Source organism: Halichoerus grypus, chromosome 4, assembly GCF_964656455.1.
Source record: "Halichoerus grypus chromosome 4, mHalGry1.hap1.1, whole genome shotgun sequence".
NCBI classification, from domain to species: Eukaryota; Metazoa; Chordata; class Mammalia; order Carnivora; family Phocidae; genus Halichoerus; species Halichoerus grypus.
Genome location: NC_135715.1, coordinates 70,892,833 through 70,918,473, shown reverse-complemented (window position 1 = coordinate 70,918,473; position 25,641 = coordinate 70,892,833). Strand labels below are relative to the sequence as shown.

Sequence of the window (25,641 nt, the reverse complement as noted above, 5' to 3'; positions counted from 1 at the left end):
TTTCATCAGGGTCTGCTGACCCTTTTCTCGTTATGTTTACCCCGCTTCCCCTTACGTAACTCCTCTCCACCGCTCAGATCTCAGCTTGAATGTGATTTCCACGTGGCAGCTTTTGTGGCCCTCTCAAACTAGATCCACGCCCCAGTGTGTTTTCGTCACAGTGCTAGTCACAATTTGTTATTATACTAAGCTGAGTAATCATTTGATTAATGTATCATTTAATGTTTTCATTCAACAAATACTTTTTTAAGTGTCTCTGTGTGCTGGGAACTGTACAACTTGCTGGGATCGCAGGGACGAGCGAGAACAGATTTGGTTCCTTTCTTTGTGGAGCTTAGAGTCCAGTGGGGGAAAAGGACAAATAAAAATCCGATGCCAATCTTCAGTAAGTGTTATAAAAAAAAAAAAAAAGGGAATGAAGCAGGTACAATGACAAAGATTGGTGGAGGGCCCCGGTCAGACAGAGCAATCATGAAGATGCGAAGAGTGAGAGGAGCGAATCATGGGAAGAGCCAAGAAGAAAGCAGGGAGCATGGGGAAGGCACAAAACCTGGGCATCAGGGGTGTCTGAGAAAATGACAGGAAATGGAGAGAGTTTTGTGTGTCAGGGGAGAGGGACACGAAATGGGGGAACATAGATGGACAGGGCTGGAGTGGGCGGTTGGAGAGACACGAAACCAGGCCAAAGCCGTTGAGAGGCCGAAAGTGTCCACTGGAGTTGACAAAACATGGCGGTCGGTGGTGACCTTAACAGCATTTTCCAGCAGCAGCCAGATTGCAGGGGGTTGAGGAGGAAGTGGATGGTGAGGAATTAGAAAGTATGTGCATAAGGAGAAAAGATTGAGTTGTGCAAAGGAATAGAAAAATTGGGTGGGCCAAGGGAGTGATTGAAGTTGGTTTCCCTGATTCTCTTTCCTTTTTTTTGGACGGGAGATAGGAGAGCATGTTTATTAGCTGTGGGGATGACTCAGCAGGGAGAGAGAGAGAGAGACTTAAAATGCTCAGTGAGGCAATAAATGGGGAGCTAAGTCCTTGAGAAGATAGAATGGGATGGGATCCAGAGCAGAGATGAATAGATAAGACTTTTATAGGAGGAGAGCAACCTCATCAATTTTTTAACACTTTATTATGGAAATTTTCAAACATATAAAAGTGTAATGAAACCCCAGGTACCCATCACCCCTGCTTCAACACATGGTCAATTGTATTTCATCTATAATCTCACCCAGTTTATCACCCTTTCCCAGATTATTTGGAAACAAATCCAAGACACTATAATTTTCCATCCACAAAGACCTGAGTAGTATGCCTACAAAATAAGAGCTTTTTAAAGATTACAACAAAGCTATTACTGCATTGAATAATTAGTAATTTCTTTTTTTTTTTTTAAGATTTTATTTATTTGACAGAGAGAGACACAGCGAGAGAGGGAACACAAGCAGGGAGAGTGGGAGAGGGAGAAGCAGGCTTCCCGCGGAGCAGGGAGCCCGATGCGGGGCTTGATCCCAGGACCCTGGGATCATGACCTGAGCCGAAGGCAGATGCTTAACGACTGAGCCACCCAGGCGCCCCAATAATTAGTAATTTCTTAATGTCATCAAATATCCAGTGAGTGTTCAAATTTCTCTGACCATCTCTTGTGTCTTTATCATTCGTAACTGGCTTGTTCAAATCAAAACCAAAACAAAGTGCACATGTAGAATTTGGTTGACGTACCTTTTAAAGTCTCTTTTTGATCTATCGGTTTCCCCCTCCTTTTTCTTCCCTTAACATCTGTTAAGAAACCAGATCTTTTGTCTTACAGAATTTCTCACATTTGGAATTTTGCTGATTGCGTACCCAAGGTGTCACTTAACACCTTCTTTTCTCACTTGTAAATCCTCTAAAATGTTAGTTTACAACTTACTTCTAAAGGCTTGCTCAGATTCGGGGTTAGTGGGCGTTTTCTTGGAGCAGGGAGAGGTAAGAGCCCCTCCTGGGTGGTGCTGGGTCCTTCCTCCGGCATCACATCAGAACGCACTGTAATGCCTGGTTCTCCTGCATCTGGTGATGTTCAGATTAGTCAGCAGTTTGGTGCTCTTACCTGCCTCATTCTCTATAAAGCTCCTCAGCAGGTATTTGCTGATGGTTTTAGCAGTTACAGATGGCCATGGCCTAGATCCGTTCTTTCATTAGCAATGACAAAATGATGCTATTCTAACTCTGTCATTCTAGTATGGGTTGAATTATGACCTCCAGATTCATATGCTAAAATCCTAACCCCAGTATCTCAGAATGGGACTATATTTGGAAATTAGGTCATTGCAGCTGGAATTAGTTAAGATGAGGTCATGCTGGAGTAGGGTGGGCCCCTTATCCACTACGACTGGTGTCCTTCCACAAGGGAGAAATCTGGACCTAGGGACAGACACACACACAGGGAGAACGCCATATGAGGACTGGAATTATGCTGCCACAAGCCCAGGAACTGTCAAAAGCTGGGAATCTTTAAGCAGACTCCCCACTGAGCATGGAGCCTGAAGTGGGGTTCAATCTCATGACCCATGAGATCATGACCTATGAGATCATGACCTGAGCCAAAACCAAGAGTCAGATGCTTAACTAACTGAACCACCCAGAGCCCCTTTAAAATACTGAATGGTTTCCTAGTATCCTCCAAAGCCGACCACTGAGGTTTTATAAATTTAGTATTATTATAAGCTATAAATCTGAAGATTACTGATATATCTCAAACCACTGAAATTATTAATCTTTTTGATGATCAAACTGCCTTATCTTTGGCCAGACGTAGTCCCTCCCAGATGACTCCTGAGTCTTTTGGAGTCTTTGGAAGACTCCTCATCAATTGCTTGATGGCTTTCTTGCGTTTTGGTGCAATAAGATGTTCTGTGTTCATCTAGCTGCCATTTCTCCAAGGACCTCTGGTTTTCTTTAATGGGAAATGATATTTAGAGACTACAGTCTGGGTACTAATGACACTCATTGCTACCAGGTTGATTACTATTTCCAGACTTTTCCAGTGGATAGAGCTAGAAAAAAAATTTAAGAGAAAATACAGCATGACTTTATAACACTTACTTCTTTCACACTGAAAATCTTAGTTCTTAGTCATTAAATTTATTCTAATAAATTATTTGGTTTATCTTACTATATGTGTCTATATTACAATTTTATTATAGAGTTAAAATATAGAGTAGTTAACACACACACACACTTCAAAATAACAATGCCAATATGATTACTAACAATAATATTGTTGAAACAGTTTAAGATTTCTTTGTGACTCTTTATCATATCTCCACTAAGGATGCACAATCTAATTACTAGGTTTTAAAGTCATCTGAAATAATTTTTCTCTATGTGCTTAAGCCACTCATTTTATAGGCATTTACATCGTTTTATTTTGTTTTCAACATTTTGGGGGGAGTACAGTTTTCTTTTTGATTAAATTTTGTTTCATGAGACATTCAGATGACTCCTAAGTCAAATCTATAAAATAAAGTCCATTCAGATAGTCTAGTTTATATTGTCTGCCCCATCATCTTGTTTCCTCCCTTCACATATAGGTAATAATTTTTATTAGTTTTTGGTATATCCTTTCATTAAAATTTTAAAATAATAGGTATGTTGGGGTGCCTGGGTGGCTCAGTCGTTAAGCGTCTGCCTTCGGCTCAGGTCATGGTCCCAGGGTCCTGGGATTGAGCCCCACATCGGGCTCTCTGCTTGGCGGGAAGCCTGCTTCTCCCTCTCCCACTCCCCCTACTTGTGTTCCTTCTCTCGCTGTGTCTCTTTCTGTCAAATAAATAAAATCTTTAAAAATAAATAAATAAATAAAATTAAAATAAAATAAAATAATAGGTATGTATACAATTTCCTCCCGTTCTAAGATATAAGGTAGCATACTATATACACTATTTCTACATTTTGCTTTTTTCACTTAACAATATATGCTAAAGATCTCTTTATAGTAGGATGTAGGAGTATGTATGCCTCATTCCTTTTTGCGATGCAAGGTTCTCCATTGTGTGGATTTGATTAGGCCATGGTTTCTTCAACTAGTCCCCTAGTGAAGCACATTTCGGTTGTTTTTCCAGTCTTTAGCTATTACAATAAGTACTGTAACAAACAGCTTTGTATATAAACCTTAGTGTATTTTTGCCAGCCTACCTTTTTTTTTTTTTAAGATTTTATTTATTTATTCATAAGAGACAGAGAGAGAGAGGCAGAGGGAGAAGCAGGCTCCCTACTGAGCAGGGAGCCCGATGTGGGACTCGATCCCAGGACCCTGGGATCATGACCTGAGCCGAAGGCAGAGGCTTAACCATCTGAGCCACCCAGGCGCCCTTTGCCAGCCTATCTTAGGGATATTTTCCTCAGTGGGATTGCTAGGTCAAAGAATAAAATGTATATGTGATTTTGTTGAATATTACCAAACTCCCCCTCAGAGGAGCTGCTTTAGTCTGCGCTCCGACCAGCGCTGTATGAGAAGGCCTACTGTCCCACAGGCACACCAGCAAACTTCTGGGTGTTTGCCACTACAACAGATGAAAATGGTATTTTTATTCCATTCTAATTTGCATTTCATTTTTTCATTTCACTAATTTTATTTTATTTTTTTTAATTTTTTTATTGTTATGCTAATCCCCATACATTACATCATTAGTTTTAGATATAGTGTTCCATGATTCATTGTTTGTGCATAACACCCAGTGCTCCATGCAGAACGTGCCCTCCTCAATACCCATCACCAGGCTAACCCATCCTCCCACCCCCCTCCCCTCTAGAACCCTCAGTTTGTTTTTCAGAGTCCATCGTCTCTCATGGTTCTTCTCATTTCACTAATTTTAAAGGGAGAAGACAGGTAGAAATGTGAGCACAGATTTGTACATTTGGTGTTAAGTAGATGTTTGTCCCTCTAGGCTCTAAGCTCCGTGAGGGTAGGACAGTGGTGTTTTGCCCACTCTTGTGTCTCTGGGGCTGGGCCCAGGGGCTGACACAGAGGAGGCCCTTGCCAGTGTATAAGGAAATGCGTGAATGAATGAATAAAAGACAAAAATGCTTTTGGCCCATCTCATAACTGAACTAGGGTATATTCAACACCTTACTTTCACTCCTTCCTTCTCCTCTCTCTAGATTCACACCTACAATTTGGGGAGCCATTTGGAAGTCTCAACTGAATTGTGAGTTTCAAAAAAAATAAAGTCACAGAAAGGACTAGCTTAATACCATGTCCGTAAGGTTAATGTGTTGTGCCTGTGTAAGGGGTGGGGATGGAGTACAGCAAGAAAATGTTACTGTGGTTGACAGATACTGGAAAGACTAGCTTAGCCAGGTGAGCGTTGGCACAGGAACGAAGAATTGCTTGTTTAAGGGAAAAAACTATCTTTATGCAAATTCCTTCCCTCTTCATTCTATCCTATTCACAGACTCTCAGAACTGACAGCAACGTCAGGGCTCATTGACTCTTGCCCCTGGTCAAGGGCATTCTGGCATTCATCCACCCTGTGCTTGGCCATCTCAGAGAACAAAGAGCTCATCTTGCTACTGGGGGATGGACTAAGTATAAAGGCTCTTTGACTTAGAGCCCTTTAGAAAAAAAATAGCTATCTTACCATTTATATTTTATCTTCCTCCCCCCACCCCTCCCCCCAAAAATCTCAATTGTCTTTACCCTTTCCTTAAATAACATGGTCCTTCACATGAAAACTCACTCCCAAACTTCCACCCCTTCTTCCCAGCTAGACACTATCCAAAGTTACATTTCCCTGACTATATCAAAACTAAGGATTTCCACTTAATAAAAAAAAAGCATGGACACAATTAAAAGGCAAATGACAAATCAGGAAAACACATTTTAAATATCTAAACCTGACATGGTACAAATATCTACAATGTCCAAGGAATTTTTTGCAAATTAATTTTTTAAAAACCTAATTGATAAATGGGTCAAAAAGTGTGAATAGTCAATTCATATGGGAGGAAACCCAAAATGATAAGCAAATGAAGAAATGCTGGAACTCATTTAATCAGAGATATAAAATAAAAACTATGATGAATTATGACTTTATGCCCATCCAACTGCAAAAATTAGAGAGTTGGATGATGATAGGTCATGGCAGGGCTGTAGGGAATACAGGACCATTGTGTGATGGTAGTCGGAGTATAGATGGGGGGCAGCCCCTTTGTTTAGGGCAATCCAGCAGTACTTGGTCAAATGTACTTACCTAGGACCCAGGAATCACAGTTCTGGGAATGCTTCCAGAGAAATTCTCACACTGGTCTCTGAGGGAAGGTGAATGAAGATCCTTGTCATAACCGTGATTATGAGGACTGAGAGTTGAAGCCACGCCAGGTGTCCATCACTAGGGGAATAAAGAAGTTAAGTGTGGTATTGAACAGCAGCAAGGAGCAATGAAACAGAGGTACAATCAATTCTCATTATTCATTGCAGTTGTGTTCTATAAAGTTGCTGCGGGGTACCTGGGTGGCTCAGTCGTTAAGCGTCTGCCTTCAGCTTAGGTCATGATCCCAGGGTCCTGGGATTGAGCCCCACATCGGGCTCCCTGCTCAGCGGGAAGCCTGCTTCTCCCTCTCCCACTCCCCCTGCTTGTGTTCCCTCTCTCGCTGTCTCTCTCTCTGTCAAATAAATAAATAAAATATCTAAAAAATAAAAAATAAAAGTCAACACCCAATTTAAAAGATGATAATAATAATAATAATAATAGTAAAAAGTTGCTACAAACACAGAGTTAGCAAATATTGAACCATTGCTCCTAGGGGAAATATAGAGTTAGGTTCCTGCAAGCCTCTGGTCACAACATTTTTGTCAACTCATCAACACATTACCTTAGTTTATGTGTTTTTCTGTTTAAAGACATCTTATTTAATCCATATTGTTGATTCATTAACATTGAACTCATGGCCAACAGTTCTGTAACTCATGCCTGAAGGAAGGTTGCACACATGTGTTTTCTGTATGGCATATCCCAGCCTCTTGCACTAAGGAACTCTAGACAGCATTTCAGCACCGTGTTTGGGATGATTTTAAATAGCAGAATCATCAAAAATTCCCAGAAATGTGAACAATATAGCACTAAATAGAGTGCCAAAGGGACATTGGATTATAGCATACTGAATCCAGAAGGCAGAGCGTCTCCTTGTTCTATCTCAGATGAGAACGTGCCTGCCAGTGACTCACATTTTTCTCTACCCTGTTCATGTCTGTGAATGACCATGAATGTGCCCTGAAGCTCCCCAAGTATTGATTTGGGGGTTACAAATAAATTTTAGTGAGTTGGTGAATTTGCAAAAACAGAATCTGAGGATAATGAGGATCGACTGTATGTTCAGCAACCCCGTTAGTTCTTACGAACTAGACTTGAATGAAAAAAGCAAGACAGAGAATCAGATACATCGTAGAGTACTATTCATGTGAAAATGTGTACAGAGCAGCAACACATGGTTTTTTGTTTTTTTGTTTTTTATTTGACAGAGAGAGACAGCGAGAGCAGGAGCACAAGTGGGGGAGTGGGAGAGGGAGAAGCAGGCTTCCCGCTGAGCAGGGAGCCCGATGTGGGACTCGATCCCAGGACCCTGGGATCATGACCTGAGCCGAAGGCAGACACCCAACGACTGAGCCACCCAGGCGCCCAGGAACACATGGTTTTTAAGAGCCCATACCTATCAAAGGATACACATCAACCTATCAAGACGGTTGCCTCCTGGATGAGGGAGAACAAAACAAGAACATAAATGAATCAACAAATTAAAGGGGATACCTTAGTGGTGTTCAGAACAGAGTGTCACTGACTTACCTCCCTTACACTCCCTTCCCTTTCTGTCACTTTGTGCTTTGTGGTGGGGCCTGAATCCCCACATTGTTGGCCTTTCCCTTCTCCAGGCTGGGTCTTTCCTCTCTGAACACCATCCTTCTAGAACAGTTTCTGGCATATTTTACTTATTTGCTCTTATTTATTTATTTACGCCTCTACTCCATTGCAAAAAAGGGTTCAAGGCTACAGCCAATCAGGCACATATACCTGAATGAGCAAATGAATGGGTGATTTCTAGACCTTTTCCATCACATTCTCATCTCCTCCTCAGGATCAGCCCCAATATTACAAAAGGAGGTGGCCAGTGCAGAGCAAGCTCTTATGTCCATTGAACCAGGCTCTCCCCAGCTGTTAATGCAAACCAGCCCTGCATTTGCATTTTGGACAGTTACTGATGATTCGTATTACTGATGATTCATATTCAGCTTGTCGTAACTCAGACCTTCCAGGTCTTTTTCACATGAACCACATTTGTGTAGTTGACTTTTTTCTTAACCTGCTGTATACTATTCTTTTAGATAAAAGCTAGATGATAGGTAGGTAGGTAGGTAGACAGACAGACTTAGCTCTAAACCATCAATTCAGAATATTAAATTGGTTTGAAGCTTATTTCTGTTTTCCAGTGTTTTGGCCATTCCTCCCAGTTCTGTGTCACCTGAAAGTTGGTAAGAATGCCTTCAGTTACTTTAAGTTGTTGATAAAGTCCAAGGTAATGGAACAGCCTTTTGACAGGTCATGTGTCAACTCTGGGAATGCTGGCCTCTGTGAATTCTTGTAGACATATTTCACCCATCTTCCGTCACTTATATTGAATTTCTCTTTCTCTATTTCTCACCTTTCTCCTGAAGAAGACCATGAAAACTTCCTAAGATGCCTGTCTGAAATCCAGGTACGCTTTCTCCACACCAGTCCCTGGATATATCAGCATGATTTTGCATCACTGAACTATGGAGTTGGACACACATGCTAGATGTTGTACAACACAGGGCATCACTGATGGGGAAAGTACTGAGTACTAAGTACTGAGTACTAAGTACTGGCACAAGCACTCACAACAAGTAGTCATGAGTACTCACACAAGTACCTGCACGAGTACTCTTAAAGACATGAGTATTCAAGTATCCAGGTCAGTGAGATGGTCAGCAACAGTGTCTTGACTCAAAGCCTGGACTCCTGACCCCACGGGGTCTTCACAAAATGTCCTGCCACTACAAGAGAGACCAAGCTGACTCCTAGTGACTGCTCCTTGCTTTTGCTCAATCTTTTAAATAAATCTACTCTGGGGGCGCCTGGGTGGCTCAGTTGTTAAGCATTTGCCTTCGGCTCAGGTCATGATCCCAGGGTCCTGGGATCGAGCCCCGCATCGGGCTCCCTGCTCGGCGGGGAATCTGCTTCTCCCTCTCCCGCCCCCCCTGCTTGTGTTCCCTCTCTCGCTGTGTCCCTCTCTGTCAATAAATAAGATCTTTAAAATAATAAATAAAATAAATAAATCTACTCCAGGATGTTATTGAGGCTTCATGTGATATCAGAAACCTGAAGCCCAGGGAGCATCCAGGACTTTAAGCTTAAGTCTCTAGACCAGATACATTACATTCCAGAATACAAAAACAACCTGTCTGTGTGACCCTGCAAACATGGTGGGCAGTCTTCTTTAAATAGTCTGAGCACAATTTTTGGGGAAGATTGGAATTGAGTGGACTGCTCTGAGGAATGGGAAGATTTTGATTGAAAGAAAGGCCCTTACGGTGGGAAGTCGGAGTAGCAGTACAGAGCTGGGAATGTATGTTCTGGACAATTACAAGGGGCAAAGGAACAGTAGCAGCGCACCTAACTGGAAAGGACGGGGGTTAACGAGAATAGCTGGTATAAAGACATTACAGGCATGTTTCTTTCCCTCTCTCAGCTGTGTTTAGTGGGCCCTCTCCTTTATCAGGAAGGTTGCCCCAGAGACTGGTGACCGCCGCTATCACAATCCTAGTGGGAAAAGAGTGACTTTTGCCAATAATTCCAGAAATGTCTGGGGGAGGGCTCTCATTGGCCCCCTGAATAGGGTTGGTAGATTGAGCAAACAAAAATACAGGATGCCTCATTAAATCAGAGTTTCAGATTTAAAAAATGAATAATTTCTTTTTTTTAAGTCTTTTTTTTTTAAGGTATTATTTATTTATTTGACAGAGAGAGACACAGCGAGAGAGGGAACACAAGCAGGGGGAGTGGGAGAGGGAGAAGCAGGCTTCCCGCCGAGCAGGGAGCCCCATGTGGGGCTTGATCCCAGGACCCCGGGACCATGACCTGAGCCGAAGGCAGATGCTTAACAACTGAGCCACCCAGGCGCCCCAAAAATGAATAATTTCTTAGTATAAGTATATCCCATGTAATATTTGGACCTATGGAAGAAATTACTTACTTACCTAAAAATCCAAATTTAAATTCGAATGAAATTAAATAAGCATCCTGTATTTTACCTGGCAGTGCTATCCCTGCACCAGTCCACCAGCTTCTGGCCAGGCAGATGAGGAACTTAACTAGTCCACCCTGGGCCACACGCCCATACTCGGATCCTAGGAGTGAGGTCGGCCCCATCCCAACCCCATGGCTTGGGAGTAGGGAATGCTCACAAGTCAGAGGCTTTACCGGACAGGGCTGTATGTTGTGCAAACAAAACAACAGGTGCTCGCTGTAGCTTACTCTACAGACAGCAGGAACACCAAGGTGAAAGTGAAAACAGTACTCAAACAAATGAGTCTATTTTCCCTGTTACCCCCAATAATGTTGGGACTTCTCCATCTGCTTTTTCTGGGTCCCCTGCCATATGCCCGCTAGTCTGTAAGCTCCCAGAGGACAGGTCTATGGATTTCTTGTTATCACTGCAATCCCATTGCTGGGCACAGAGTAGAATCTCAATCAAAAATTATTGAATAGCCAAATAAATGAAGCATCACATGTCCTTTATACCTCCTTGGACAAATTTAATTATCCCCACTAATTGGGATTCTTCGAAGAAGACTTTCAAAATGTTTTTACATGAACAACAATGAGGCTTTGATAACAATAGCAACACTAATGCTCTGCCCTCTCTGGTACCGTATACCTCTGGCTCTCTCTCAGTGTTCTTTGAAGAGCTCATAAATTCCATCTGATAATATCTCTGCAAGAAAGATGAGTATTGTTCCATTCTGCACGTTAGGGAGCTGAATCACCAGAGGCTGAGCCTTCCATCAGGACCTCAAGTAGAATGGATAGAATCTGGCGGAGTTTGGGGAGCCCCATTTGGGGTTTACTCACCATCTTCCTGAGAACTCGTGTTTTGGGAATCATATTATTCGCTCTTTGTAATGCAGCATTTCAGCCTAGAGAAAGCCGACCAGTTCCTGCAGAAAGTTAGAGTGTGTCCACATTTTTGTTTCTGGCAAAATGCATGGTGAGGTGTTCTATAGAAAGATAAGAATATTTTCTGAAGGTGCATTTAAATCATGAAGGAAGGGGAGCCGGAGGAGAAGTCAACAGACTTGAGGTTCAGTCCTGGTCCTACGTGTCACCTCAGGTTCCCTGGTGAGACAGGATGGGGACAAAGGCTACCCCACTAGGTGACAGCTGAGAGCCCGTGTGCGCCAGGTACTGTACAAAGTGCCTCACTGCTATTGGAAGCCAAAGGCCTCCCTGGAATAAGGGAGCCACATCCCAGGGACAGCTTTCATGCATAGTTACCACCGATTATGATAATTTTCTGACAAATGGAAAGAAAATGTCTTGAGGAAAAGACTTCTTGTTCTAATTTGCCTACTAGCTTCTTCTGTGCCCCAAAGCCTTCCTTGTCCTAGTAAGTTAGTGTTATAATCCGAATTTTCCAGAGGAGGAAACTGACTCGGTAGTTTCTTGCCCAAAGTGAAATAAAGTAACAGGCAGCACAGTGGCGCCTGGGTGGCCCAGTCGGTTGGGCATCCAACTCTTGGTTTCGGCTCAGATCATGATCTCAGGGCCATGGGATGGAGTCCAGTGACAGCCTCTGCATTCAGTGGGGAGTCGGCTTGGATCTCTCCTTCTCCCTCTCCCTCTGCCCCTCCCCTGCTAATGCACGCATGCGTGTGCGCTGTCTCACTCCCTGTCTCTCTCAAACTAAATAAATAAATCTTAAAAAAAAAAAAAAAAGTAACTGGCAGAACAGAGATTTAAAGCCAGAGGAGCCTGATAGCCAAATCTTGTGCTGTTCTTCTACCCCAGACCTGCCCCTCAAAGTGACAGTGGGGAGGGAATGAGAGGGTATGTGTCCCCTGGAGCCCCCTGCAAACATAGGGACTACTGCTAAGATTCACTGTTAAGCAGGACAATTGACCTTGCTGACAACCTTCTCCTGACTGAGGACAAGCCATCATGCTATGTGGCCTGTGACGGGAGAGCACAGCGGCATGAGAGGAGAGTCCTCGGATGGCGGAGAATCGGATAATGCTGACAGAGGAGAACATGAATGGCCGTGCCCACTGTGTGCATGAGCACCACACGTAAGACAATCACATATGCGCACGCACCTCTTCTTCCTCCAGGCCCCACTTCTCTGGGACAATCAAGGACTGAGGTGAACATTGCATAGGTTTTTAGGTACTGAGTTTTGTCCGTCCCCTGTCCCTCATGGCCCTTCCTCCATGGGTGCTTCTGTTCCCGCTCCTCTGTTCCAGCTACCCACAATCTACCGTTCCTGCCACTCACACACTTCCTGCCTGCCACAGGGGTGCTCCCAACCTGTTCCCTAAGTGATTCTGGCTCTTTCAAGCGAGGCTTAGAAACTCCACAGGTCTCTGGCATTTCTTTTATGTGCAGGGAGTTCAAGCAGGTAAGCAATATTCACTTATTTTCTCCTTCGTGACTCAGAGACAGAGAGGAGGAGGATGCTCTCCCCCACGCAGCAGCATCGGGCCTCCCAAAGCTGGCTGAGGAGGAAGGAAACCGCCCCTTCCCCCATGATTTCCACCAGTGCCCCCAGAACCAACCCAAGAAGCAACAATCTAAGCCGCAAGCCTGCTATGCACACTCAGAGCCCCTGCCCCACGTCCCCTTCCGAGCACGTCACTGCCCTGCACCCTCCCAGTTAGCAATCATGGTGCAGCCATCCACGTGCGCACAGCCCCCAAAGACCCCCCTCTCCAATATGCTTCAGTTGCCCACGTTAAAGGCCAGGTGTAGTTTGACCTGCCTTCTGCACTCATCCGAGCTGAGTTCTTGCAGTGCCCACCCCTGTAAGCCACGGACGTGACATCTAATCTAGAAATGGAAATGATGGGTCTCTGCCACTTCTGGCTGGCAGGGGCAACCTCAGCAGGCCACTATTGCTCAGAAGCGAAGACCAGGGCCGTGGGCCTGAGGACCACACCATTTGAGAGTGGGGTCCCACACCCAGCCCTGGGCAGACAAGACCGCTGACTGGCCTCCCCGGGGCCGTGACCTCCTGGCAGCACGCGGGCGCCCTGCACATGGCGGACATGTGATGAACGGCTGTGGAACTGACTGCTCCAGATGCATGGAAAGTGGGCCCGTTGTCAGAGGAAATGAAGAACACCGATCTCATCTAAGACGTCCTGATTTATATAACAACAACAAAAGAGAACCTATTTTGCATTTTAAGGGCTATTTTTAGGCCCAGTGAAGTTGAGAACAACATCATGCGGTCCCAGCGGCACTCTGGCCCTGACCAGCCCCTTGGTCTCCTTCCTCGTAAGCTCTAAGTGAACTCTAAGGCGATCCAGCCCTGCCATGATGTAATACTGATTTTAAAGTTGTTTAAAAAGATACTTATATAGATATTTTTTTGTCTTTGTAAAGTAGGCCAATTTGAGTGCCTTAGGCAACACTTAAAAAAGTACAAAAAAAATTGTTTTAAGTGACCAAATGGTTTTTGACTTAGCGTACTGTAGTGGACACATTGTAGCCTGGAGGTGAGAGCAGTGGGCAAAGAATCCAGATTATCTGGGTCCTCGCAACGTCTCTTAGACCAACTAACTCTGAGCTACAGGGCAGTAACTTAACATCTCTGAATTCCATTTTCCTCGTCTATAAAATTTAAAATGCTTGGATTACAAGAGCTTTGAAGTGAGTTACTACTGGTTTTACCCATAAGTAAGACCCTCCAAAATGATGGGACTAGTGTTTTGAGAGCACCTTCTCCTCTCTCTTCTCCATAGCCCTCAAGGTTAGCGGTGAGGAGCAACCCCCTGGGTGGGCCCCTGGGCTGTGTCAGAACCGTGCCAAGTGCTGCAGGAAGGAGCCAGGGCCCAGGAGTGGTGGCAGAAGGGGAGGTCCCTACCCACTGCCAGGAGCTTTTATTTTGATTTTATTGATTATATTTTATTTAGCTCCTGTAAGAGCCACTTCCTGGATCAAAGCGAAGTGTCACCAAAGAAGGAAAATACACAGTGGGGTGAAGGAAGGAAGAGGTCCAGCCTCCCTTGGCACTTCTCGCTCCAGCCCAATGGAGAAGAGAGGTTGTTTCCCAGACAAGCCTACGAGAGTCTGCTTTCCCAGATGGAGCTGAAATTCTTTTTAAACTGCCATTCTCCAGTGAGGAAGATGCTGTTGCTGTAAATAAGGAACTAAGAATGGGAAAATTTAACGAATAGGCCTGGGATTCTTAACTGAAAATCAGAGAATAACCAGGGCAAAAAAGGGGGGCGGGGAGAAGCAAGGGAGCAGAGACTCCAAAAAGCGACAGAAGGAGGCAATGAGGGACATTCTGAGAAATAGGAGCAGACATGAGGCAGGCTGAGCCTTGAGCAGTCAGCCTGGGCATTGTCTCCCTGCCTGCAGCGAGATGTCCTAAGCAGGTGAACTTTCCTGACATGGGAAAGCAAGTGACAGGAAAAGGAAGTGGGAATCTTGAGCTCCCTCCCCAGACACAGCTGCTGAGGGAAACCCAGGGCAAGGGGAGATGCCTGGGGCGGTGGGGGGTGCAGAGAGAACGTCAGCCTTTGCAACCCAGTCACTCTCTCCCAGTGCCTCCCTTGTCATCAGCTCTGATGTGGCATTATTATTTTTTTAAAGACTTTAAAATACTATTTTTACCCCGAGCACATTTTTTTCCCCTTTTCCTTCCAAAAGGAACAAAAGGATCACAACCCACATGCTCCTCAAACTGGCAGCCCTGAGAAAAGGCAGGGCTCAGATTTACATGTCAAGGGAGCTCTCTCCCCACATTCCACCCCCTCCTCATTCCCGCAGAAATGAAACTAAAAGGAATGCCATGGGCTTGGTATTATCACCCCTCCTGAAATACACAAGCAAACATAGTACGAAGTGATGAATGATGGGGCTTCACAGCAGTGTGATTATCAGTAATAATTTTGGCCATTAACAATTAGTGTTATATTTCTACAAGTGGAAGGGGGGTATTCTCTCTTTGTGATCTCTCTCTCTCTCTCTCTCTCTCTCACACACACACACACACACACACACACAACCTGGCAGTCTGGTTTATTCCACCACAAACATTCTGTTCTGCTCTTTCATAGTTCATATTTCCCATGTCCCTTAAAATTTCCGAGGCAACTAATTAAATATTACTGGGTAATTCAGCAGTTTAGGAAAGTTTACAACTTTCATGCAGTTTTTTCTTTTCCTTCAAATAGCGAGTACTTAGGGGTCATGTTCAGAAACATCAAGATGGTGTCTTTCTTGCCCCCCACATGACTTGGTTAGAGTTTGATAGTAGAAGCAATGGGGCACCTGGGTGGCTCAATCGGTTAAGCGGCTGCCTTTGGCTCAGGTACCCCACATCGGGCTCCCTGCTCAGTGGAAAGCCTGCTTCTCCCTCTCCCTTTGTCTGCCACTCTGCCTACTTGTGCTCTCTATCTCTGTTAAATAAATAAATAAAAATCTTAAAAAAAAAAAAAGATAGTAGATGCAGTTATCTCTGATGTGTATATGTAAGAGGGAGAAAGAGATTTAAATATATGTGTATATTTGTGGGTTTTTTTTTTTTTTTAAAGAAAAACAATCTGGTGAAAAACACACAACAGCCCACAGTCTGTCTAAACTTTCTGAGTTTCTCTTAAAATGGAAAATATTAAGAGTATTACTCATACGTTCATTTTAAAAATGGAAGGCAAAGGGAGAGCAGATGATTCAGTCCAACACCAGAGATAAAGAACAAATCAAAGCCAAAATGACTTCTGCTCTCAAGCCTTTGAACTCTGGGCAAAGGACCCAGTGTCACCTGCAGGAGCTGCACTTTGGTCATTCCCCAAGCCCACTCAGGCCTCACTGCCCTCTCCAAAGCCCTGGGTCTCGCCACCATGCCACCCTCACCCCAGCCTAGTCCCTACTCATCTGGGAGATTTTGACTAGTACCCGTCTGGGATCTCGCATACGACAGATATGATGTCTCGGCTCTTTCTGGGTGCTCCCTGAGCACCTGCTTCCTGGAGCCCTGGGGAGAGCAGGAACTAGAATCCCCTGCTGGAGGTCATGCTCATCTTTACTGCTTTCCCCCGGGCACTCTCCCCCTCGCCTATCAGTGGCTGTGGGGCCAGGTGGACAGGGCCTGACTGAGCTCCTGAGACTTCCCCATCCCCCAATCTGCACAGCATTTAAGAAACAGAAATAAGAAAGGCCCTGAAGATGCATGGAAGAAAAAAAAGAAAAAAGAGGTACAGATATGGCTTAAGGAAAACCCATTAGTGGATATTTGCTGTAGAAGAAATAATAAATCAAAGTAATGATCCTTTGAGCAGACACCTGATAACATTTTTTTGTAAAGACATGCCAGTCTACCTTAAAGAAGGATATTAAACAGATCCGTCAACCCCAGGCAAACTACGTTTGCTAAATAAACTGACAATTAATAGATAACCCAGAAGATAAACACCATTCAGCGAAGGGTTGCTAAAAGGCTGGTGTTTAAAAGGAAGGAGAAAATGAAGTTAGCAGATCAAGTACCAGATAAGAAAGAGCTCCTCTTGGGCTCCAGCTCCAAGTATCAGACTTTGAATTCCCTTTACCAGAGAAACCACAACTTCCTCTCTAAATGTCTGGTTAGTGAAGGGTTAACCTCTCTTCGGTGTTTTTGTTTTAAATGAAATAAGCTGCAGTTTTTGTTTGTTAACTTTCCAAACACATAATAGGCACCTGGAAAGATTGTATATTTTACCACAAAATAATGTGATGTAAAGCAACCTCCTGGGAACGTGCTGAGCCCATACATCTGAGGCACTTTCTTATTTGTTATTTGCTCACAGCCAAAAACAGAATGTTGAGCTAGGGTTCAGCTTCAAGTGCATCAGCACATTTATTAACTGTAGTTTTTGGGTTTGTAAATCTATTCCTAACGCCAATTGTTTAAGTAGGAGCTTCTTTTTGATCGTTTTCTGTCAGGAACTACCGGTTTTCACAATGATGCTCTGATTTCTACGCGTGTTTCCGTTTTCAGACATGACGGGCAGGCGGGCAGGCAGGCGGGCAGGCAGGCGGGCAGGGGAGGGCCCTCCCCAGAGCGAGCGAGTGCATCCCCAGAAGAGCACGGCTCATTGCCCCATCTTTCCATAGACCCAACGTCCTCCTCCCCACAGCAGGGCCACGGCGGCCCGTTCCTGGGAGTGCTCTTGACATGAAATCACTCCTCGTCACCAGTGTCACTAGAACGGTCTCCAGGCCACCTCGGGCTCTCGGGCTCCTGGGAGTGCCACCGGAACGCTGCAGAAGGCAAGTGGGCACTGTCTTTATTGGCCTCAGCCTCCATCTCTTTTCCCAGACAGGCGAGTGATCAGCTGGTCTCCTTTGTCCCGCCAGCATCTTCTTCCCAGCAGGCTTGTACAGCAGGACCGAACCAGAGAAGGTAGCCTCTCCCATTCCCAGCTCTTCTCCTCCCTTGTCTTCAGTGCCTCCTCCCTCTGCCTTCGCAGGAGGGATAGATGCATCATGCCCACCTGAGTCGTGGCCAGCGAAGGGTTCCCTATTTCCTCCACCTGTGCCCTCTCTGGAGCCAAGGAGAGGCTCCCTGTGCTGTTGTAGGCAGGCCTCTTGTGTCCTCACGCTCCCACTCCTATTTTGGCCTTTGGGTTTGGGTTATTGGCTAGTACCCATCCTGAGAGTAGAGCATTGTCTCCCTACAGGCACCTTGGCAAATTGTCCTGGGATGTCCCTGTCTGCCCGACATCCAGATCCTGACTTCAGCTTGAGGTCTCTGTCGCCTTGTTCTTCCCTTTGACGGGACTCTCTCTTTATTCTGGAATTCCTAAGGCTAAATACTTGTCAGAACTACCCAGGGAAGGTGCTCTGCCCCGGCCAGGTGTATGTCTGGTACCAGAGTTGTCTCTGAAGCTGGATGAGTTCCCCGGACTCAGCCAGATGGGTGAGCCGTCTCGCTCCCTTCCTGTCTGCCCTGTGATGTGGGGAGTAATGGGCTGGCCTTCAGTGTGGACATCACATGTAAGGACACATCAGTGCAGCCTGAGACAGGCAGGTAAAGGCCCAGCCACCTGGCCATTTGCGAGCTCAGGCACCTAGCTCTACGAGCCGCCTCCCAATTTCAGCCATACCAATACACTGGAATGTTCCCAGATCAGCCAACAGGAAGCTGAAGATGTGGCCACCTGGCTAGCATGGGCCATCTGCCACGCCGGTCTAAATGTGCTTCCTGTCTCTGCGTTAGCATTCAGATTTGGTATTCGGGGTGCCCTGATGCTACTGAGCCCCTTTCATACCCACTCCTCATTAGAACATGTTCTCCTTTCTCTCCATTGTGAGAGAGAGAATATAGCAGTGTTCTGATTAATAGTGGGACAGTCACTGTTGTCCATGGCAACAAAGCTGCATTGGAATGTGCTGTTTGGTAAATAGAGTGAGTTTGAATTGTGTGGGTGTGGGCTTACTGCACCTGGGGTGGGGTGGCTGGGGGTGGACCCTTGTGAGATCTTCACTAGATCCCTCCTCTGTGGACCTGAATATCTCCGTGCAAACTTGGCCTGCATTCATGGAGAAAGAGCCTGGAATCGATGCCCTGGAGCACATTTATTTCCCACCATGAAAGGGGAAAATGGGGAACATTAACAGTATTTACTAAGTGCCAAGTTAAGGTCTTCACATGCATCCTCTGTGTAATTATCTGGCTCTCCCAACAACCCTGTGTGGTAGCTATGAGAAGGCCAATTCACAGATGAGAAACCCAAGGTGCGGGGAGAATCCAGCAGCCAGAACAAGGGTTTGTATCCTGGCTCTGTGTTTTCCAGTTGTGTGACTTGGGGCGCCCAACGGGTGGTACAGTTGACATTCGAACCAGGTCCATCCCACTCGAATGGCCATGACCTCCCGCTACGTCATGAGCTGAGACATTTTCATGGGCATGACTTCTTTGGTCCTCACCTCTCCACGGGCTCCAATGTTCTAAGCAGTGTTGGGGTTTTCCTTAGAAACCGGCTTCAAGTCCAGTTATTAGGAAGGGTCAGCAGATACTTGAGTTCAGCTTGTGGCTCACTGACCTGTAACCTCCATGCAGCAGAGAGGTGGGGTGTGGAATATCTACAAGCAAATGCTTTGTGAAAATAGAATTTGCTTCTACACAGGGACTTCTAACCACAGGAGTGGCCAAGGGCAGGTTTAAAGATGAGAAGGTGGACCGGCCAGGGAGGCTGTGAGGGGCTGAGAGAGGACGTTGCCGGCAGCTGGAGCCGGAGGGCCACAGGGCTGGGCTGATGGCTTCACGGAGCGAGTCTGGGAGAAGGGTGGGAAACCACAGCAGGCCCACGGGAGAACGCTGTCCACAGTGCCTGGGCACCCTAGTTTGGGGCAAAAGCAAGTAGGCCAGAAACGGCAGGATCAAGAGCAACAAAAACAGTGTTTTCATCCCACCCTCGGGATTCAATGTTGCCTGTTTTCAGGCAGAGCAACTATGAGCGGACGCGTACCCTGGGAAGGGCCGGAATGGGGCCAGTCCGGATGGACAGGGACACTGGCACACAGGGCAGCTGCAGAAGCAGGACGGCTAACCCAGGGAGAGGACTGGGCAGTGGAGCAAAAACAGAATCACTGCTGGGGGTTCTCAGGTGCCTCCAACAGCCAGCAAGGCTCTGGCGGCTAACTGCGAACTCACACGGTAGCTAGAGTTATTTGGGGGTCCATGCTTGCAAACATCTCTAAATTCATTCCATACAGAGGTGTCCGTTCCTAACCAGTCACGGAGAGTGGGGCTCGGGGTTTCAGGATGGTGCGAGGGAGCAAAGAGCATGTGGGCTTGAAAAGTCGACAGACTTGAGCTTGAACTTGAGAGTAGAGCATTGTCTCCCTACAGGCCCCTTGGCAGATTGTCCCAGGATGTCCCTGTCTGCCCGCCGTCCCCATCACCAGCCACCAGTGTGAGATGAGCCTCGGTTTCCTCAACTGTCAAAAGGGAGCAGCAATGGTTGTATTCATCAAGATCATGGCAGGAAAAAGGTGGCACAATCGAGTGGGATTGAGGAGCGTTTAATCAGACTCTCTACCAAGATGCAGGGAGCGATGGTGGGGCTCCCAGTTCAGGGACTGGTGAGAGTGGAAGCCGACCCAAGCGAGATGTGCTGGGCCCTGGTGAGACAGTCCGAGGTGGGAGAGAACAGCCGTTGCCCAGCGCCAGCCTGCCGGGTGGAGAGGGAGCCCACGGGCGGCTCTCATCTCCCTCCCTCCCGGCTCTCCTCGGTTCCTCCCACAGGCCAAGCCAGGGGGCTGAGGGGCCTGAGCCGCACAGCTCCTTAGGGTCAGCCTGCCAGCGCAGGAGGCAGGGCAGGGAGGGGTGGAGGATGGAGCCGCGGGATCAAATGGAAACGAGCCAGTACATTCGCCAAATAATTTATTGAGTGCCAAGTGTGTTGCACGCTGCTAGGGCAGTGCTGAGCTGAAGCTACGGACCGTGTTGGGTGCTCACAGGCGGGGTACTCGGGGTCTAGTGGGGGGAGTCAGTTATTTACAAAGAGAGGAAATCATAGTATAGTCGCAAGCTGTTAATAGGTCGTGTCAAGGAAAAGTATAAGGAGCGATGAGAGCTTCGCAGTAGACCCTGACCAAGGAGCCAGGAGAAGGTGCATGAAGAAGCCACTGTTGGGCTGAGAGCAGCAGGGTATGGGAAATCATTTTAGATGAAAGGCTAGAAGGTGGGTTTGGTGGAGGAGAAAGTCCTGAGCAAGGGCTCTGAGAGGTGGGTGGGGGCTGATCATACTTGACTTTGCAGGCCAGGAAGGAAGGTGGTCTAAGCTGTGATCCCCAGGAGGCCATCAGGGGAATGTGAGTTATGTATGTTTTTAAAGACTAGAGCTGGTACAGAGTGTGGAGATAATTGGAGGGGCCAAGAGTAGATACTGGGAGATTTCTGCGCTGGCTGCTCTGGTGGCCGAAGCGAGAGGTGACAGTAGCTTGGGTTGGAGCCATGGCAATGGCTCATCAATCATTTATTCAGTTAGGACCCTACTCTGTTCCAGCCACAATTCTCTGCCTGATGACAGAACAATGGAGGTTTCCGTCCTCATGAAGCTTACAGTGGGGAGAGATGTGACAGTGGCTCGAGAAACCAAGTGAGGCAATCAAGCCAGTAGAACTTGGATCTGGGCTGAGGGAATAGGACATACGGAGGATAACACCCAGGTTTCTGGCTCGCACCATGGGAATAGCTGTGCCATTCACTGAGCTAAGGGATTGTGCTGAGAACCTGACTTCGGGGAGATCATGAGTTCTGTTTCGGACATGCTGGATTTGGATCCAATGGCTTTGCTACATGCTGCCTTGCAGGGTAGCCGAGACGCTTAAAGGAGAGAGTGTCTCCTAGGGCACTACCCGGAATCTGGTAAAGGTTAGCAATTCTTGCCCTGCCTGTAAAATGCTCCAAAAAAGAAATGTCTGTTAGAGGCTTAGTAAGTGGAAGTATTTGAAATGGTTGGGCCAAATGACTTTTGTTCTAATTGGGTAGATTAAGGAAATATCCCACAGAGCAGAATCTGAGATGCTGGAGAATAACTTGGCCCTAAGCAGGGCAGAGAATTACGTCCCCTCCTGGCGCCTGGCGGGTGGCAGCCAGATCGGTTCTGAGAGAGAGCTGAACTAGATAGAATCTTTGAAACCCTCAGGTGTCTTAGGGTCCCCTCAGAACTATCTCAGTGGAGGAAATTCCAGGGTTCGGCTCATCTTTGAGTTACCTCTAATAGATAGTTTGGGGAAGGTCAAGGCGGTCATTTAAGTCAGTGCTGTGTAGCCCAGGAGCCTGGACTGGCCAGAATCCTTGGCAATTTCCTGAGTCTATTGTAAAATCAGGGACTTCCCAGGAGAATTTGGGGCCCAACAAAACACACAGGATAACTCACGGCCCAGCCAACTGCTCTGAAACAAAATCTGCTTAAAATAAAAATCAAAGAGAGTCATGGAGGGAGAAAAGAGGGAAGGGGTCTTAGAGAAGAACAACATGGAACATAAGGGACAAATCCGGAAGCATGGAAGGGCGGGCCCATTGATTCGTCCTTGTGATGGATAAGGACTTTTCTGGCCTCTTTTTTATTCCTTGCAGCATCTGATGGAGCCAGCTTCTGCTCACGGACTGCCAATTCCAGCTACTGGGTTAAAACAGACGGGCCCTCTAGAACACGATGAAGCCTGCTCAATGGGCTTTCCAGTTATAGAGGCCACTAGCAGATGCTTTGGGAATGAATGGTTTGGACTGACACATCGGTGCTTTGTACAATACTGAACTCCTCAAATTCTCTGAAGTTCATTTGGCCGTTCGGTTTTTATTGAGCAGCTACTATGTGCCGGAAAATGTGCTAAGCAGTGGGACTACCACAGAATGAACCCACAGGTGCAGGAGTGGAAGTGGAAGGCAGAGAGGGAGGAGTGGAGAAGAGGAGGGAGGAAACATTTTACCTAATGTCTTTGCTGGTCTATTGATTGAAGCCTCAAAGAGGAAAGTGGAGAATACACCTGAGGCAGTAATAGCCCATAGCAATATTGGTATTGATGTCAGTTTTATTTTTAAATAACTGTGCACGTAAATAGAATCCAGGATGTTTGTTTCTGGAATTTTCTCTTTGAACCGTCAGAGATGATAACATCTAGGGCACGGTTGATACCCAGAAAGCCATAGAAGAGATTCGGTGCTAAAAACATGCTGCCCTTAGCACAGGCCGGCTGAAAACTGGGATAGATTGGCTCTGGCTAGAATTCTGGGGTTTTTTTCCTCCATTCTTTAATAGTGATTTTTAAAATTTGACTTTAGAATTGCACACAAAAAAACCCTCTCAACCAATGCTGCGTATTTGAAAAAGATGCCAAATCACTCCATAGGGAGATGTATAATTCAGTCCACCACTGCTTTATGTCTAGAAGCAAACAAAGTAAGTACTTTGTTGCTAAGGGAATTAATTAGTTAATATTTATAACGGGCTTTAAAGGTAAAAAATGCTCTATAAATGTAAAGTATTATTAATATCACCACTACTTCTACTGCTTTTATATTAGGTAGGAAGACTTATTCTTTAGCCTGGTTATGGATTCTTATGGTGAAAATGAAAAGAAAAAGAGAACAGCAAGTATTCACAAAAGAATGTGGCTCACTGGCTCTTGCTTATTTTGAAGGAATTTCCATAAGTGAAGAAGGCTTTCCTGACGTCTCACCCAACAGAGGAATACGTAGCCCCCAATTCTTTTTATTTGATATGATGGCATCACGTCCCCCTGGCCTCTTCCATCAGTCTCGATCTCTCCGGGCAAGCGGTTGGCGTTTTTGAAAATAGGGTCTTGCAGCAAGAGAGGTGACTGTGGTCTCCTGCTGAGTGTCGGACTGCCCAGAGAGGACACACAATTGTCCAGGCCTGAGGGGGTTTGACCTTCCTCACACAAGCATCTGGTTGGTGCACAAATGATGTCTTGGTGGGTGGCGACTAGGGCACTTTCCTTCACTGTCACATATAATACAGTGTGGGGTTTAATGACAGCATGGCCAGGTGTGACCTGGATAATTCCCAAAGGCTTTGGAACGTGAATCGTTTTCTACTAACGTAGTAGCGCAGGGGGGTTAAACAGAGGAGGGGTGGCCTTCTAGGGAGCCACTGGTTACTTCAAATGCCAGGTTAAACGCTAAAGCACTGAGTCAAGGGGCCCGGGGACCCCACTGATGGGGAGAAGGCAGAGCCCTGGAGGAGTCTCAGGAAGGTGTATCTTCAGCAGTAGGAACCAGCCACCTGTAATGCTGGAGGACGGCCCTGGAATAGAAGACAAAGGATGGGCGGCCCGGTGGTAGGTCACGTGAGCACTACCATTGACACTCCCTTCATCGTGGGCCCAGACGCTTCCGCATTATCGAGTGTATTATGTGCCTGGCTGTTACTCGCCAATCGACACGCTTTGTGAGGCTCTGAGGGAGTCGGGGTGGGGAGCGTACATAAATGTGATTGGAAAGGAAGCACGGTAGGCAGGGCTGATGAAAAGCAGACATTGCAAAGTGTGGGATCCGGTCTAGAATGGAACTAGCCTCTCTCAAGTCTCCAAATGACACTTCAGCTGATAATAGGCCTGCACACAAAATTCCCTGGCCAGTTATTGAGGACCCATTTTTGCAGATGAAAAAAATGCATGAGTACAAGAAATTATATGACCAGGTGTCAGCAACCATTTTCCGGAGTCCTGTGAATGCTGTCGCACTTCTCCTGAATCCTGATCTTCTAGGTTTTAATCGGCCCCGTGAGAGGTACTAGTTTGGGATATGTGGTGGAGCCTGAGGCAGAGTCACAAACAAAACCATTTGCCAAAATACAGGTTCATCTGGGGCGTCTGGGTGGCTCAGTCGGTTAAGCATCAGCCTTCGGCTCAGGTCATGATCCTGGGGTCCAGGGATCGAGCCCCACATCGGGCTCCCTGCTCAGCAGGGAATCTGCTTCTCCCTCTCCTTCTGCCGCTCCCCCTGCTTGTGCTCGCTCGCTCTCTCTTTCTCTGTCAAATAAATAAATAAGATCTTTAAAAAATACCAGGTTTGTTTTGATAGTTACCATCAGTGACTTTTCTGCAGATGGTAGAACTCTCAAGCTGTCTTTTGAAGATGGTTGAGATAAGAACTAGTGTGTTCTGGGCTTGACATTGAAGCTACGCTGGTGAGTGTTTGTTTCCCGTTATTCTCCAAGCCTCCCTCATTTCCTAACAGGCAGAAAGACCCGCATGATGCTACCTGACATCCCTTTGTCTTAGAAATATTTAGCCATCTCCCCTGACATGTAGTATCTGCATAATTTGAACACCTGCCTCATGACACAAAAATACTGGAATCAGCAGGTGCTAAGACGCTGGACTGAATGTCAGGAGGAGGAGATGGGAAGGAGGGCAGCCGATGGCAAACATCTCCCAGGAAAAATTAAGTGGTGACAAGCCAGTTTCCCTCTCTCCCCTGTTGATGGGACTCTGCACCCTCCATCATGGAAAGATGGTCCTCAGGGTGCTGGAGAGGTGGAAACTGGCAGGAAATCATGAAATAGAGGTGTTTTCCATTGTCCAAGCCTTGTGCAGACTGCCCATTTTGGAGCTAGGCTGGAATTATCCATACCTTAGTTCCCAAACTGCAAGAGTGTTCAGTTGGATATTATAATATAAATAAAATCACCAAGAATCCAGCAAGGCAGAAGGCCTCTTTTCTTCTAAGATAACCCAGACCCCAAACGGATATGGCTGTTGAAAAAAGAGCCCCAGAACCACTAACAATGTCAATCTGTCAGTCTGTCAACCTCTCATCTCTCCCCCGCGTTGTCGTGTGTTCATTCAGCAAAGGCTGATAAAGAAAACCGCCACGAGTGACCACAAAGGGTGGCAATCGATCTTCGTGTGTGTCCGC

At 46.2% G+C, this 25,641-nt stretch overlaps 1 long non-coding RNA gene across 1 annotated transcript in view; it reads right to left on the bottom strand.

The window, feature by feature from the left end:
- Window positions 1-1,415: 1,415 nt before the first annotated feature.
- LOC118549951 (uncharacterized) overlaps window positions 1,416-25,641 on the bottom strand; it is a 98,316-nt gene continuing 74,090 nt past the window's right edge. The window contains exons 3-5 of the long non-coding RNA XR_004924320.2: window positions 11,118-11,203; window positions 6,225-6,362; window positions 1,416-3,029 (exon numbers count right to left, since the gene is read on the bottom strand). This is a non-coding gene — a long non-coding RNA (uncharacterized LOC118549951). The remainder of the gene's footprint in view (window positions 3,030-6,224; window positions 6,363-11,117; window positions 11,204-25,641) is intronic.